Consider the following 16,897-nt stretch of genomic DNA (forward strand, 5'->3'; position numbering starts at 1 on the left):
GCGTGACTCAGCTGCCGCGAGGGCTTTGCAGGGATTTTTCCTTCTTCTCCTTGTTTTCCCCATATTGTTGCTCATCCTCTCTCTCCCCACCTCTGCCACCTGCTAATGCAGGAGCTACACCGCTCCTGAATGGCACCAACATTGGCGTGCGGCATCTTTTCCTGCAGTTTTATTCTGTTGATTTTATGGCTTGGGGAACACCAGGAATGCAATCTGAGACTACAGAGAGAGTTTTTCATTTAGAAACTTTAAAATATTTGGCGGGGAACTGGTCCGCAGTTAAAAAGCAGGAGTAGCAGAAACCTTTTAAAGGGAAAATAAATAAATAATGGAGGTGAGCCATGGCAGGGAGGAGCCYGGTGTAGAAGCACCCCATGCATAAATGTTTGTTCCTGCCCTCAAGTGACTGATTTCTCGGGTTTCTTTAAAGAGGAATACCCGTGGGACACTGAGTTTAAAAAACTTGTGTTGCCAAAGCTGTCGAATGGCTGTGCCTCCGTGCGGTCCGTAGTGCTCCGGAGGCGGGAGGGCGAAAGGGGTCGGGGGGAGCTGGAGACTCGCAAGCTGCTTTGCAAGCAGCATCTCTGCTGCCCGGCGCCGTGTCCCGAGCGTCCAGCCGGGGGCTTCCTCGCCGAGGAGGCTGCGCCGAGACCGAGCGGTCGGGGCGACGGCGCTGTGCAGCGGCAGCCTGGGGCAGGGAGAGCAAAGCGTTAAAGCCCTCGCAGCAGCGCCGGCTTTGCTGCGCTAACCGCAGGGCGCCTGGGAAGCGCCTCGGCGGGCGCAGCGGGGCCGCGGGCCGGCAGGTGCCGAGCGGCACGCGCGCCCTCCGGCACGGCTGCTCCGCGGCGGTTTCCCAGTGATAGGTGCCGCTGCGGTTTTGCCTTGGAGGAGCCTTGGCAGATGCTCGCCGAATTGGCCCCTTCCCCCCCCCCCGGGCTCGAGCCACGCCGGGTGAAAGCCGCAGCTCGGCCCGCGGCGGCGCAGCCCATCGTGCCGGCTGCCTCCTGCTCCGGGGCAGCTAAAGCGGCTCGCTTTTCCCCACCTCCCCATCTCTTTCCGGGGCAGTAGCAGGCCTTTGGTTTCCGACTCGCTGCCTTTGGGCGCTAGGCGCCCGGGGCTGGGAGCGCCGCGCGGCACCTGAGCGTGCGCTCGGGGCCCCGGGCTGGCGAGGGGCGCGAGCCGCGGGCGCGCTTCGCCCGGCCGAGGGGAGGCCTGCTCCCCGTGCCGCTCCTTTGCAAGCCCTTCCCAATCTGGGGCGGCAGCGCCGCTGCAGCAGCGGTCAGTTTTCCAGCCCTCACGCTGCGCCTCTGAAGCCAACGCTCGCCGCCGTCCGATGAACGACTAAAGTGCCGGCAGCGGAGTTCTTAAAGACCACGCAGCGCCGCACCCGGACTCGGGTGTAAATTGGTCCTCGCTGAGGTTACACCCCGGTGCTTTAACAACCGCGTGCTTCCCGCCGTAGTAATACAGGAAACAAAAAACTGGTGCCCCGAGATAACATATGGAGCGACAGGGAAACTGTAGCTTTAGCAAAGTTTTCCTGAGGCGCTCGGTACAGCTAATTTCCAACAACGCGCTGTGACATTTTGCATTTTGTGACATGGATTCCAGTTACAGTGAGTTCAGCTTTTCCTTTTTTTTTTTTTTTTTTGGTGTGTGGTTTGGCTTTTAAAAAAAAGTTATTACAACAAATGTTATGGACAAACTTGGAGGTATAAGATTTTATCCTTCCTCTGACACCACAGATAATGAAGTTTTATCAACTCCCTTTTATTACAGTAATCTAAAACTGTATCCTGTAATAGGATCATAAACATTTAATGAAACTCGATGCCGTATGAATAAAAACAAGAGAGAGCTGGAAGGAGAGGTTTCAGGGCGGGCAAACGGATGAGAGGAGAAAAGGAAATCGCCGGCCCAGCACATCAGCACGCGATGCCTCGCGCCCCGTTACGAGGGATGCGCCGCCAAACCGGGAGAGCGGCCTCTGCGCCGGGCGCGCGCCAGCCGGGCCCCGCTGCCGCCTGGGCGCTCGGAGGGCGGCTCGGCCGCGCGGGGCTAAGGCAGCGCCGCGGCCGGCTCCGCTGCCCTCCCCACGCCGCCAGGGCGATCCCGCGGGTCGGCGAGCGTTACGCGGCTCCCAAGAGCAAAAAGGAAGGGGGTGGCTGCCCGTGCGCTGAGCAGCCGCGCTGGCTGTGGCCTTGGCCCGTGCCATGCGATTTTTGGCATCCTTCCACCGTCCCGGCACGTAGCCGCGGCTTTCCTGCTTAAAGGCCCGCTGGTGTTAATGGGATTTGGTCCTGAGCTTAAACATACCCTGAAGTGCTGCGCTGAAACAGAGCCCTGCTCTTTGCAATTTTTTTTTTCTACGGTTTAAACAGTTTCTGGTATGCTCCGCAGGTACTTTTAATGTATTGTTTCATCGCGTACTTAAAAAGAATGGGATGTTAATTACTGTGACACCATGAAAAGCGTAAATATTGCCTAACTGACATTCACGGGTGCCTTTCAAAGAGCAGCTGTATGCTATTACAGCACGGCAGTTGCATCAAGTCTGCGCCCTAACAATAGGAAAAACTGATAATAAACATCAAAATCATCTGCCTTTTACCGCAGAGAAAGAAAGTCAAAGTGGAGTGGAAAGTTCTGGGGGTTTTGTTTGGTGGATTGCCCCCCCCCTCTCCTACTCTGCAACCTTTCGATGGGGAAAGTTTTCAGAGCGGAGAGGCAGCCGCCAGCCCACACGCCGCGTAACGGCGTTTGCAGGAGGCAGCTGTCGTGCCGGCGCGTTCTGGCGCGCAGGGATCTTATGAGGATAAAATGGGCAAAGAGCTCGGAAGCTTGGGATCGATAGGAGATACTTGGGTGAAGAGAGACCTAGTGTATTTTACTCGGCTGATCGGAACAAGGGCGAAATCCCAGCCCAATCTATGTGAAAACCTCTTCTGAATTTAGCAGGGGGGCTGCGTCTCCCCTGCAAAACTATTCGTCCGCCTCTACGTCTCCTCTGAACAAATACTTTAAAAAGTTCCCTGGCCCTTGGAGTCACTCTGGCAGGATTTTAATTGTGTAAGTTTGGGGCATTTTGTGCAGGCAAATGCACAGGAAAAATGCACACCGAAAAAACTCTGTAACTGATCTCTGGTCGCCAGCAGGTTATAAAGCACAAAGTACGTTACCTAGCTAAGAAGTAGCTGATAGCAGCCAAAATACTGTAGCAGCTGCCTTTGCCAGGCCAGAATTGGCTTGTAGCATCCTAAAACAATTAGGCACACACACACACACAGCGGAGATTATATGTTACTTTGGTTTTCTCACTGGGAAGTACAAAAAGGTCCAGAAATGCTGTAGTTCCTCCGGCCCTTTGTATAGGGGTTGCCCGATGGGGACCGCAGACAGTCCCCAGCACGAGCCTTGGTTTGCACGTGGGATGCAACGCACAGAGGAAAAATGATCTCAAAAGCCCTAATATTGGTGACGTCGTTCCTTTTGTTAAAGCGAGTGGCAGGAAAGCGCAGAATATCGAGTTCTGCTAACTCAGGACGAGGGACTTTACTAGAATAAGGAAACGCTATTAATCCTCAGTTATTCTCCGTGTGCCTTCCTTTCACAGAGCTCTGCTAAGAACTTCTCCCTGTTTCCGTGCTCTTTTCAGTCTGTTGCCTTGCCTACAGCTATGGACTTAAAAAGAGAATATAGATTAGAACTAGTTGAAAATTTGTCATTGCATTTTTTTCAATAAAAATTCTGAATTTTAACTAACGTTTTTAAATTGATGTTAAAATAATTTGCTCTCTGTTAAGTCTGCTAATTTTTTTTCCCCATAAGAAAACTGAAAACCTGAAATCCAGAAATATGTTTCCAAAACTAGAAAACTTAAGTCTGGGATGGATGTTTTTTCAGGTTTGCCTAGCAGAAACCAAAAAATAAATTGTTTGGGTTATTGATGGAAAACATTGCAGCAGAGTGTACATTTTTCTGTCTGTCAAGGTAAGTCGTAAGGGACAGGTCTTCAGATACTATAGACTTGCATAGCTAATTTTTTTCCGTTTTACAGACTAATGACAAAAGGAATAAGGTGATATTAAGAGCAATGTGATGTAAATTTTACACTTCATCTACATAGGTTGCACTTTAGGTATACTATAGGTGACTTTTTTCCCCCCCACTTTGTTTTCGTGAAAATGGGGAACATCGTTGTGAAAAGGAAAGCTTTAAAACAACGTGTGATTTGGAAGTGTGAGTGCATAAATTATCAAAGCCAACTTTTGAAATATGCATTTGCAAGTGTTACAATCAGACACGTTTTAGAAAGTAAACTGTAGTAGTCTTAAGATAAATGACTCCCCAGAGGAAAGCAATAAATAGTACAGCCACACGCTCACTACACCTTGGCTGTGTATTTCCATTATTTATGAAAAGGTAGAAAGCAAGCTACAATTCCAGAAAGCCCTTTGATCAGTGTATTTTTTCAAACGCTTTTAAAAATCCAAAAACCAGAAGAGGCATTGAAAGACTGGAAATTTTCTGTGGATTTTAAACATGCATTAATGCAATTTGGGATGAGCACACGATTTGCCTTGAAATCTCTCCCTTACCTTAGTGTCCATGATACTGCAACAATTATTAAATCACTGGCAGCCAACTCTTCCTGGCTCTTTTGTGGTCTCTTTGGTCCCTGTCCATCTATTGCTTCTTGTAGCATTTGCGGATTGTAAGATATCTGAGCCTTTTTTGCCTTGCACTGTGATGGCCCTGGGGCAGTCATAAGAAAATATTAAGTACTGCTACCACTACTGGAAATGAGTGGGAACTTAGGCTGGAGGGGACCTTTGGAGCTCATCTAATGCAGCCTCCTGGGCTGACTTCAAATACAGTTATTGGTTTAAGGACTTTGTTGGATTGGGACCTAAATATGGAAAATGAAAGGAAAAAAAGTCTACATGTTTCACAGCTAAGAGGAAGGCTGAATGATGAGAAAAAACACTTGCAATTCTTGCTAATAGTCATCAGAAGAGAAAAACGGGCAATCGTCTCACAACAGAAACATAGTTGGTGAAATCATGGAAATACTGGTTGTGACTCTATAAACAAGTTTGCGTTGAAAATACTGTTAAAATTGGCTCTTGGGACTTCCTCCCAGAACTCACATCACTTTTAAAAGGTGTCTGGATTGCATGTCTAGACTGGATGTCTAGATTTCTGCATATATTTAGAGACATCTCACTGAAGGCATGAGAAGTCAGAAGGCTGTTAGCCCTTGACTTTTTTCAGGCTTTCAGTGTCTTGAAGTTCCTCCCATTTCATACCGAACCTTCAGCCCACAAGTACGCACGTATAAACATACAGTAAAGTATAGAGTCTGATTAATCTTTATCCAGCAGCATAAACTTTATCATACTGTTTCCATCTGTGTATGAGCCCAGGGAAAGCTTTGCATGGATGACCTGGAACTGTGTCCATGCTTTCTCTTCCAGATGTGTCAGGACCTCAACCTTCAAAGGTGTTGGTGTAAATTTGCAAAGGACTCCTGCGCGTGCTTTAGAAGTGTCCTGAAATCGTGTGTTGCTATGTAGGAAAGGTAACTGTTTGTGTTCCTCGGTATTAATATGAAAAGATGAAAAGACAGGTAGTAAGACATGAACCAAACCTCAGTTTACGCCACGGTGAAGAGGTCTCATAAAGATGCAGTAGAGTGGATGTGATATCCAGTTTTAAAAAGCCAACTGTTAATAAGATCAGGGTGGTACATCAACACAATATGCTTAGTATGGACCTGGGAATTTGCAAATAGAGACGCTGCACTATAACTGACACCCAAACAGGACTCTGCTTTCAGAACAATGACCCAATAACATGGGAGAGGGCAGGGACCCTCTTTTCAAACATGTTCACAAAATTGCATTAGCGAAAGAGGTCATGCACCTCTAAAAGCATATAATCTATTCTCGTGCCCCCAAAACTGAGAGCTGGAGCAAATAATCCCTCTTTGTAGAGCCTGGATAGGCAAATAGGCAGCAGGGCGACAGGGTGAGTGTCTTTTCAGACACTGCATTGAAAAATGAAATTCTGAAAGCTAACCAAGGTGAGGTTCATCTACACAAAACGTTCTCTCCCCCAGAAATCCCACTATATAGAGACAAATCTAGTCTGAATAAGGAAAAGAATGCTCATAAAGGAAACCAATACAGAAAGCACATCATTTGTGTGGGCATGGACTGAGGTGGGGACTTACCCATATTCTTATCAAAACCCCATGATTACCTAAGGCATATACTGAAAATCTCAGGACTCTGTACTGAACATCTATCTTTCTTTTTTTTTTCTTTTCCTTTTTTAACATAAAAAGCAATTTACTGCTGACTCATTCTGATGTAATGGATTTTTATATGCCTGAAATCAAGGCTAAGCTTTAAGCAGGGAAAATCAGTAAATGATGTGTAGTTGTCAGCCATGTATACAGCAGCTTAGTCTCATTTTAATAATACTATTGCTGCAGAAGGAAAGCATGGGAGAAATATCTGTTGCTTGACATCAGTGTTCAGAGTCACTTCTTCCCTCTGCAGAGGGAACTCGGGAAGCTCAGCCCTCCCAACGTGGGCAACACGTCCCATGAGTGGCCACTGCCTCAGTGAAACAGTGTCTTTCGGGGATAAATGGGTTCCCTGTTCTCCAAGCAACCACCTCATGTGCTCTGTCCATGGGGCTGCACACTTTGGCTTGGGAGAAACTGTAATTCAGGCAGACCCCGACAACAAGGCGAGACACAGTAAAGACTATTTGTGCCGAAGCGGGACAGGTTCCCGGTTGACGTATTCGCTAATAACTCTGTCGAAGCTGGCGACCCCCCTGATACATCTGCGCTCAGGTGTGACTCTCTCTCCAGCTCCTTCCCCGCTGCTTCCAAACAGTCCTATGGACTTTGCACACTCACAGATAACATCACATATCCATGGCCCAAGTAGGTTTAGCTTATTAACCCAGATTCAGAATTTGTCCCTCGCTCACATGATGAGAAAAGGTAACGCAGTAGGCACCTTCTTCAGAACTGGAGCGTATGAACTTTGGGGCTAAGTCAAAGCAGYTGGTCCCCACATTTGGAAAGTCAAGGTTGGGTCTTCCTCTCTTAGGGCATTTATGCTTCTTAGAGAGGCTGCTGTCACATGTTGGCTTCAAATTATTAATTAAACAGCTATTAAACATCAAATAACTTTGCAACTTCATCAAGCTCCTCTAAAGCAATGCAAGACAACATTTAGCTCACCTAGAGAAGTTAAAATCTGAAAGGGAAAATGTAAAACAAAATCAGACTATTAGTTTCTGTTGGAAGTCTTCAAAAATATTTATATAAAATATTGGAATAGCTTGCCTACTCTTGAAAACTACAGTGAGAAAATCTAAGTGTATGAATGGTCAGAAAAGAAAAGCACAATTTACCTGTTTCATTTTTCCCTTGAGGCTGAGCCAAACTAGCCAGAGGCACAGGCAGGGATAAAGTGAATAGAATGAAGCTGCTTTTTGTTAAAAAAAAAAAAAAATTCTTCCCTGTTTAACAACTTAAGGTGTACTCTATGCTGTCTGGAAACTGTGATAAGAAATAGGGCAGCATTTTAGAGATAGCATGCTTTAAATTTTGAATAATCTACTACCATGATGTGTAAAGTAACTAAAGTGCAAACTGATCATGCAGGCATAAAAGGACATACTGGTTACATAAAATACAAAAACATACTGCTCAGCAAAGTGACGTGTTCCATGTAGGATATAATGTACTATATGAAATCAGTAACCTATAACAGAGTGGAGAAGAGTTTCAAAGACCAGCCAGGAGCAAGGAATAATACAAGAGCGTAGCACATGATGATATATGACATGTGGAGGAAATAGAGAATTAGATTGAATCTGGGGGAAGACAGAAGTTCTCCATGAGGAGATAAATATAATCTAAAACAAAGATATCTGGTAGGAAGAAGCTACTTACAAGGCAATCATGTTGAAAAGATGCCTAAGCAAATCAGATATGAGCATGTAATATGAGAGAAAAATAAATGCATAAACGCCACGGTAATTCTGGCCTGTGCTGTGACAGGAAGGTAGAAAGGGACAGTTGCCTACACAACACTGAGGAGACAGTACTTGATATGAAACATTATCTTTGGGGAACGTTGATTATAAAGCTCCAGCAACTGGAGGCGACAGAGTGAGGAGGAACAAGGATACTGCAGAGAAATTTGGGATGCTGAAGAGTCATCTCCACAGGAAGAGATGTAAATAACGCCGGCTGGATGGTAACCAACGCATGGATGGCTGCTTGCAAATAGCTGGTGCGTGTAAGTGTGGTAGACTCTGCACACAGCAAGACTGCAAATTGATCATATGAAATTTTGGCCTGAATTTCAGAGAGAGAAAAAAAGGTCTGTAGAGCTGGTCCATTTTCCTACAGAAAGGGCTGGGAGCCCTGTCATTTGTCATATAAAAGGGTAAGGAGAGATCTATGACTTATTCCCTAACGATACCGTGGAAGGAACGATGGGGAGCCTGAGCCTTATGCCATGCATCATCCTCCTTCTCAGCAGTGTGGTTTTGTGCCTATCACTGACAATATTGAAGTTCATGTGCTGTAAGGAAGGTGGGCTGAGATGAGCTAGACCATTTTTCCATCTCCTGTTTCTTAAGTTCTGCACTGAAGCAAGAATTGCTTGATAGCTAATAATAATGCTTAAAATACTGGGGGTGGCCAGTGGGTGTCAGCTTTGTTCTATGAAGGAGCTGATGGTGCTTCCCTTATCTAACGTAAGAAACTATCTCTTAAAGGAGGCAGTGGAAAAAAAATTAGTGAGGAGAAAAACATTCCTATGGGGAAGTGTGAGGTCTGCCCCACAGTCTGGRGTTTTATTTTTTGTTAACTCTCTGCTTTAAGAGCAGTCACAGATAATAATTAATAGAGAAGTAGTCGTCTTATTTTTTCCTCCTTTTCAATACCTTCAATCTTGTGAAGACAACTAATGAGGATTTTCAAGAGAGCTCTTTTGCCCTATAAAAGAAGAAGCCACCACCTACAGACAGAATAATACTTTATTTCAAAAGATCAGATGTCCAAATGTGCAAAAGCCTTGCAGGAACCATCTACGATGACCTCTCTGGAGGGTCATGGCTTTGTTGTCAGGCAAATATGGCAATTCAGTATTGTGTGGAAATCACTTTAAGATCAAGGCAAGGCTAAAGACCTGTAGCTACTTTGGATATAATTTCTATGGAAAACATCTTCAGATTTTAAGGATCATTGTCAATAGTTACTTTCAACCAAACTTCAGAACTGAACATAAGATTATACCCTTGTTGAACTAAAACCCAACCAACTAAACCCAAAACAGCAAAAAGCCACTACTAAAAGTATTCGACTTTCTGATACAATGAATATGTTGTGACATGGTAGTTCTATAGATTTTCATAATAAACTCGGCGACTGYTTTGCCTGAGAAAAGTTTTGTTATGAGAACACACTTTAGCAGTGTATGGATACAATAAACTGGCATAAGCAGCTTAGAGACAAATTACCAAGACAAAGATGATGATCTTGCARGTATTGTAAGAATATTTGCAAAGGTTTTTCTCTCTATTTCCAGATTCAAAGCCCCTTAAAATTTGACAGAATCTTTACTTTGACTTCCATAGATTTTGGACTGGGTCTTTTCAGCTGAAGTTACCAAGAAAACTTCTGTTGATATTAGTGGTCTAAGCTCAGGCCTGTACAGACAAAAAGAAATAGCTGAAATAATGACATTATATTTAGCTAATGTTCCATGACCCCAAATCTTAATTAGGAGAATCCCCCATGTTGTTAACAGAAAATAACATTTGTTCTTCCAGATATCAGAAGGAATAACAGTGCATTGGCAGAAGCCACATGTAAAAGATTATATTTTTAATGCAGAGGCTGAAAGATGTCTTCACTGATTTAAATCCTCAAAGGAAAACTGAAAAATGGAAATGCCTCCCTCTTAAAAACAAACAAACAAACAAACAGGAAAAAAAGAGGCATTTTCAAACCACAAGAATGAAGTTATGTTTTCTTTGCTTGCACAGTTATGTGTGGGTAATGTCTGGATGTACAGAAATATTATTTCTTCACTGCAGTGAAATAACAGTGATAAAAAAACTTTGAAAAATGACAAAATCCTTACCGCTAAACAAATCAGACTACTAAAAAAGGACATGAACCACTCCATCAGCCCTGCTTGCTGGAGAGAGAGACAGCAGAACAGTTCACAATAAAAATTAACATACAGCTTTAAGAGGCTGTGGTCAAACGTTGTTTAATATGTCATTGAGAGCAGCGTAAAAAGATGCTAATGTTTTATTTTTATGATCTAAATTGTTGTCTGTGGTTAATCAAAGTTAACCTGGCTGCACTTTAAAACCAATTATGGGGCCAGTTAATTTAAGGTGACCGTATTTTCACAATCAAACACCAGGACACTTTTATGATGACACTTTACTTATGGGTCTGAAAGAGGCATACAGAAACCTCTTTTTTGAACGGTGCTCTCTTGCGTACTCACATGGCCTCCATCACCGTTGTATCTAAGCCCCTGCCCTTCTCTCTAATGTGTTCAGGATTCTCAACTCTGTTGACAGAGGAGAAGAAATACTATCAGCTTCATTTTCTAGGTGACGAACTGAAGTATGAATGAGGATATTCACCCACTGTAAGCAACAAATTTAGCCAGCTGATATCTCCAGTCTCCCTGTGTAGTCACTGGAGAAAGAAATGTTCCTCCAGAGAGTGACTAAGAGCAGGAATCTAATTTTAATGCTTGGATTTGCAGGCTGGAGGAGTCAGTCTTTTTCCATGGGCTCTGGAAGTAGCCTAGGAACATGGGGCTAAACAAGGTGCCTATAGCTGAATTCGCCTTATAAATGGAGGGGGAAATGAACATCCTCCTCCGTGCCCAGAGCAAGGAATTGAAAGTGAATCTCCCACAGCCCCGACTTCCACTTGGTCCCCAGGCTGTGCTTCGCCTCTGAGATGACCCAGTGTCAGCCACTCAGACTCAGCCGTGCCACTTCTAGAGGCAGAGGGCTGGGCTTTTTGGTTTTCTCAGGCAATTTTATGCTCTGACTTCACTACTCATGAGACTCTGACGACATACCATTTCTGCAATGTTCGCAGGCTGGTTTGGGTGGCAGCTTTTCACCCCCAGAGTTTGCTGCAGATGTGCTCTGCACGCTGAACTGTTTGCACTGAATTAAAGCATCGCACTGGGTAGCACTGACCTCTGCAAAGGATGAAGTAGCCCTAATGGGAACAGCATGGAGGAGACTAATCCCTGCCCTGCGCTCCTGTCCTGCGGCAGCCCTGCCTGTCCCCTCGATCAGGCCACGTTACAGATTCACACATCTGCAGGAGCTGGTGTGAGCCTGAAAGATGCTTTAGTCATTTAGCGCCCAACCACCGCAGCAATAGGCTTCAGCACAGCGCCACAGTCTCCCCTGGCTCCTTACGCAGCATGGGGAGAAGCGTGACGCTGGAAAAGCAGTAAAGGAATGAGGACAAGGACTAATGAGGGTAAAGTAAAATGGTACATCTGCACTGACTTCTTTGTAGCTTGGCTCAGGACCCCATTTCAGCGCAGCCTGGGGCCGTCAGTCCCTGCCCCAGTGATGCCACAGCCCTGTCCTTGCCTGGCCGCAGCTGTGCTCATCCAGACCCCAACCCCTGGGCTGCCTGCTCCATGCCCGCAGTTGGGGCTGCCCCCAGCCTGCCCTGCTCCCTCGCTGGGTGGTGGGACAGCCGCTGTGTCCCTCCCGGCTCCCCGGCCCTGGGGGAGCCGTCAGCCCTCGCTGCACCGACGGAGAGGCTGGAGTCAATGAGAAAATGCCATTCTCCCTCAAATCTTTGCCCAATTTTAGAGAAGAACTGTAGTAAAAACTTATTCCAAGTTCAGAAATGTATGTATAGCATGGCCTTATCTATGCTATTTTTCACCCAGGACCAGAATTATGAATACAGTTGTGTATATCAGGTTGAAACCAGAAGGTAAGTGCCAGAAGCCTTACAAGAAAGTCTGCTCCCAGGATATTTGCAGGCTAATTTGGTAGCCTCAGGAATACTATGTGCCTATAGAAGTCTTCTGTCCTGTGGAAGCCCATTCAAACGCAACTGGAAACTCCTGACCTTTGAAGATTCAACCTCCACAACTATTCCTAGCATAGACAAAGAGAAGGAGAACCCAGTTTGCACCAAATTTTCAGATGATGCAAACCCATGAGCCTGGTGACTTGTTACTGAATTTTCTCTGGTACTTTGCAATATTAAGCTTAAATGACTTCTGCAATTTTACCAAATTCCAGCCTGAGTAACAAATGTCTACCTACCTGAAATGCCCCCGGTAATTTAAATAGATCCTGTAKAGTTTTGTAACAGCTGCTTTTTGAACTTTATACCACTGTTCAGTATTAGACATATTTCACTCTGCTGGTACTGGTATTTCCAGCCATAAGCACAGCAAGAGTTATAATTCTTGTTTGTATTGAAGTAGTAGGTGGGAAGCTGGGTCATTAATAAATCCCCATTGTGCTAGGTGTTGTACAAACAAAGACTAGAAATGATCTCAGACTTAAGGATTCTATGTCTGTAGCTAGTGTCATGATTAAATTTTGTTAGAACACTTTAGAATCGTCCTGCCTCATAAGTGATATATCCATATACATTTATATCTCGATAATAAAAAAGAAACCCTGTACGTTTTTATTATTGATAGTAAAACATAAAATACAATACTATTTTTCAAGTAACTTGGATATAGCAATTAGAGTACCAGGAAGAAAAGGAATCTTGGTTTCTTGTATACTTTCAGTTTATATATATGCCTGAAGTTGTCGGCTTTATAGAAGAAGGAAGAAGCATTTGCTGTGAAAATGATGCCTCACACAGAGCACACTGAATTCAGGTGAAGACTGTAGAGCATGAGCTGGTGCCCTTTTAAGAATCAAATATTGTGTCTTTGTGAATAAAGCTCTAACAGTAAAGATAAGAGAAGAAAATACAGTGACCATGTGATATATTAGCAGAATGTTTTACAAAGTCCCCCACAAAGATCCGCTGCTCTTGAAAAGCCTAACCAACCCAAGTGAGAAACTATTCACAAATTTAGTATTCAGATTACATGCTCTGCCTTTCCAACTGCTCTCTGTACAATGAATGCCTGTACAACTACAGTAACAGACACAGATCTACAGTTTCTGTGGCCTTTGAGCTATTATGAGTATTGTGCCTCTCCATAAATTACATGTGCACGTCCTGAAAATACCAACTGTTTTAATAGGAATTAATCTATAGGCTTTTATCTTAGTGAAATACAAGGGGTACAGTATGTTGCATCTCTTTTAAAATTAATAGGGTATAGCCTGAAGATATTCAAGGAGGTTCATTATTTTCTTTATAGGTCTCTTTATTGATGCATATAAACATAAAACAGTGCCTTACTGTAGGAAAGAGAAGGGGATGGCATAATGAATAGATTAGGGCTTACATGGTTTTAGATTGTCCAATGCACAGTTAAGTAAAGAAAGGTCTACATTTGTCCTCTGCAAAGTATATTGGGATTCGATCCAGTTTGTGTTCAAAGTACCCCTTCTGTGGGCAGAAGAGAGGATTCAGTCTAAAGGGAAGAAAGCTGATCCAGTAGTCGGTTGCTCCGTGGTGTTCATAGCTGTCCAAGGCAACAGTATGTTACATGTGCACTTTTTAATTTGCCCAATCTAAATAAATCTGGAACTTTTGCTGTGCTAAACTATTATTTATGTTAATACTTGATAAATGTTGTTTGGCCACTAACTCCTAGAATACTTTGACTTTATATAGGCACATAAAAAAAGGAGGATTAGATGATTTAAACAAGGTTTTACATAAAAGCATTTTTATGGTTGTTCTGAATAATAATTCACACATACATGTGCACACCCCCACACATATATGGGTTAAATGCATGTATGGTTTAAATATATCAGGCCAAGCCCATCACTGACCCATCAAAGCATAATTGCCAACAAGCGCTAAGGAATTAATTTCAGACACTGAGCGTATGTCTGCAGTTATCTCAAGGGACATCACAGGTCTGAAGACTAGACGGACTGTCCGTACGGTTTGTGATCCTTGGGGCAGCTGGAACTTGGGGGTTGTGTGAAGGCTGCTTAGGGGTCAGTCCCGTCAACGGAAACGGAGCAGAAAGAGGGTGCCCACTGCGCTCACGGGAGCTCCAGAAATGCCTCTTTCAGAGATTTGCCTAAGTGACTTATACAAGGCGGCAGAAGAAGTCTGTGGCAAAGCTGAAAATTGCTCTTGAGGAATTGCTCAGCGCAGAAAAGAAAACCCTCTCATTGCATTATTCTCCGCATTTTAGAAATGGAGAACTGAAACCCAGAGAAACAGTGACTTGGTTGAAATTACAGGGAGGACCTCTGACCATGTCTGGAAGCRAATCCAGGTCTCCTGATCTCCAAAACATCACTTTATCCTCAAGATCATCACAGCGACTCCACCAAATATCATTTGTGGGAGGCTGATGTAGGTCATTGTGGACTTCTCACCGCATCCCCCAAGCTGAGGCAGAGCTGAGTTTCGCAATGAAACCAGTGATTTACCCCTGATGCCATGCCATGCGCATGTTGCTGTAGTGAAGACACTCCCACCTCTGCAGTCCTTGGAGCTATCAAATTCATTTTTAAAAGCAAACCCTTTCATTTTGTTCCCTGTCCCCTACTTCTCCTTTGGTCACTCTTCTTTGTTTTCACAACTGTGTTTGATTTTTGAAAGCTTACAGAGCAGCAGGATTAAAAACAGAGAAATAATTACTGTAGAGGATGGATCTGGCTTTTGACCATCAGCCCCCATGGCTGAAGCAAGTTTCAACAGCTTTGGGAGAAAAGCTGTTACTTATTTATTAAAGTATTACCTGTAAGTAGAGCCAGCTGGAAGCCTTCAGTTTTCAACATTTTGATGAAAAGCATCATAAAAATTTTGACAACAAAACCCCTGGTATTTCAGTGACATTTTTTGTATTTACCCCTGCTTTTCAATGTCCTGTAAAAGTGATCAAAGGCTTCCAAATGCTGTTGAGACTTGCACCTTGGGAACGTTGACCTCCAAAATGAAAAATGAAGAAACCAAAGAGTTTGCTATTGAGTGAATTCATACGGACAGCTCAGGGGAAGTCACTTTCCTTCTGGAGGAGGATGTCCACACGGAGACGTATTCCAGCATAACTGCTATGGTATAATTATACAGCTCTAGCTATGCCAGACTATTTTCTGAGGTAGGCAAGCCAAGTCTAGTTGTTGAAACGTAGGCGTGGGAAACAAGAAGTTTGCTTTCTAGGCTCAGCTCTCTGAGCACTGTTCTTTGTGGCCTTGGGCCAGTCCCCTAACCTTTCTGCCTCCTTCCTATGTAAAATGAGAAGAGTTAAATTAACCTACTTCACAGTTGTGGTGCAATGACTAATTGGCTAAAATTTGTTGCACTSTGGAGAGAGCTGTCTATTAACTTCACTGTCTTTGGCTTGTTGAATAATTTAATCACAGTATTTTTTAAAAAATACAGTTTATCTTGCGCTTTCAAGATAGGGTGGCACATTGCAAAAGCTACTCTTGAACGGGGGAAAGAGCGTGACGTCAAGAGCACCCTATGCTTCAGGACCCGCAACGAGGATTCCTGAATCCACAAGCAAATTGGCTGTGGAAAGATGTAAGAGGGGAAAAGGGGATTAAAGCATGTACGTGTTTTACATTTGTAAGCAAAACACTCCAATATATACAATTTGCCTCCAGGGGAAAGGATAAAAAAGTATTTTCCGTTTCATTTAATGCACTACTGGAACGAATGCGGGTATATAGTGATGAATGTACTCTAGTCGGTAAACACTTGCGAAACTCACTGGCAAAATGTATTATTCCCCTGTAGTGACCAGTGTACATATAGGATAATTCCCTGTTATTCCTGTCAGCTTCTCTGTTAGGTGAAATAGCTGAAGGGTATATTGGCAGCCTGAATTCTGATGCTTCCTAATGTTTGTGTGCTTAACATTGCAAACTTAAAACTCTTAAAACAGTATTATCTGCGTATATAATACACTGCATATACAAGTATTGCTTCTCAATGGAGTGTTAATCCTGGTGCCTAATGGTGGTATTACCAAGGTCACCAGCATTCAGCAGACGAGCTTTAATCGAGAGGCGCTAGAAGAATGATCCCGTTGCACCTGATCTAAAATCTGTTGAGGCCAGCGGAAAGGCGCTGGGTGAAAAGGTATCAAATGCTCCCCATCGGGGTCTACGAGGGAACGTGTACAAAACAGCCCATGCGCTAAGTGCGCGCCCCTGCTCCCCGAGCTCCRCTGTCTCGGTGCGGAGGTGCCAGCGGGCTTCGGCGGGTTTGGGGTGAGCTCTCGCGCTGAGATTTGCGCTGCTGCGAGCACAACTTTCATGTATTATTTTGGCCTTGAGTGCATGTGAGCGCARGCGGGACTGGGGCTTGTGCTCGGGAGAATATCCGATTAGTTTTTCCCCCTTCCCCACCACGCTGACTTCTCATATGCAGGCACTGGGACAGAGGGAAAAAATAGTGTGGAAAGGCTTTTATTGTAATCAGGCGCCGTCTCTAAGCCTAACACTGAATAAACCATCTTGTATTTACTTCGAATGTCCAGTTAAGTAATAAAAAGGGAGTCGAAACATTTCCCTCCCGTTGCATGCTTTCGTTTCCCCCCACGAGTCCTCAACGGCGGCCGCAGCGAGAGCAAAGCCGGTAAAAGGAGAGCGAGTCACGAAATCAAACACCCAGGACCGCGCGGCACACGGAGGCTGCCGGCGGCGACGGGCCCCGCACCGCATCCCTCTC

The sequence above is a fragment of the Apteryx rowi genome, unplaced genomic scaffold (genome assembly GCF_003343035.1).
Source record: "Apteryx rowi isolate R43461 unplaced genomic scaffold, aptRow1 scaffold_12, whole genome shotgun sequence".
Taxonomy (NCBI): domain Eukaryota; kingdom Metazoa; phylum Chordata; class Aves; order Apterygiformes; family Apterygidae; genus Apteryx; species Apteryx rowi.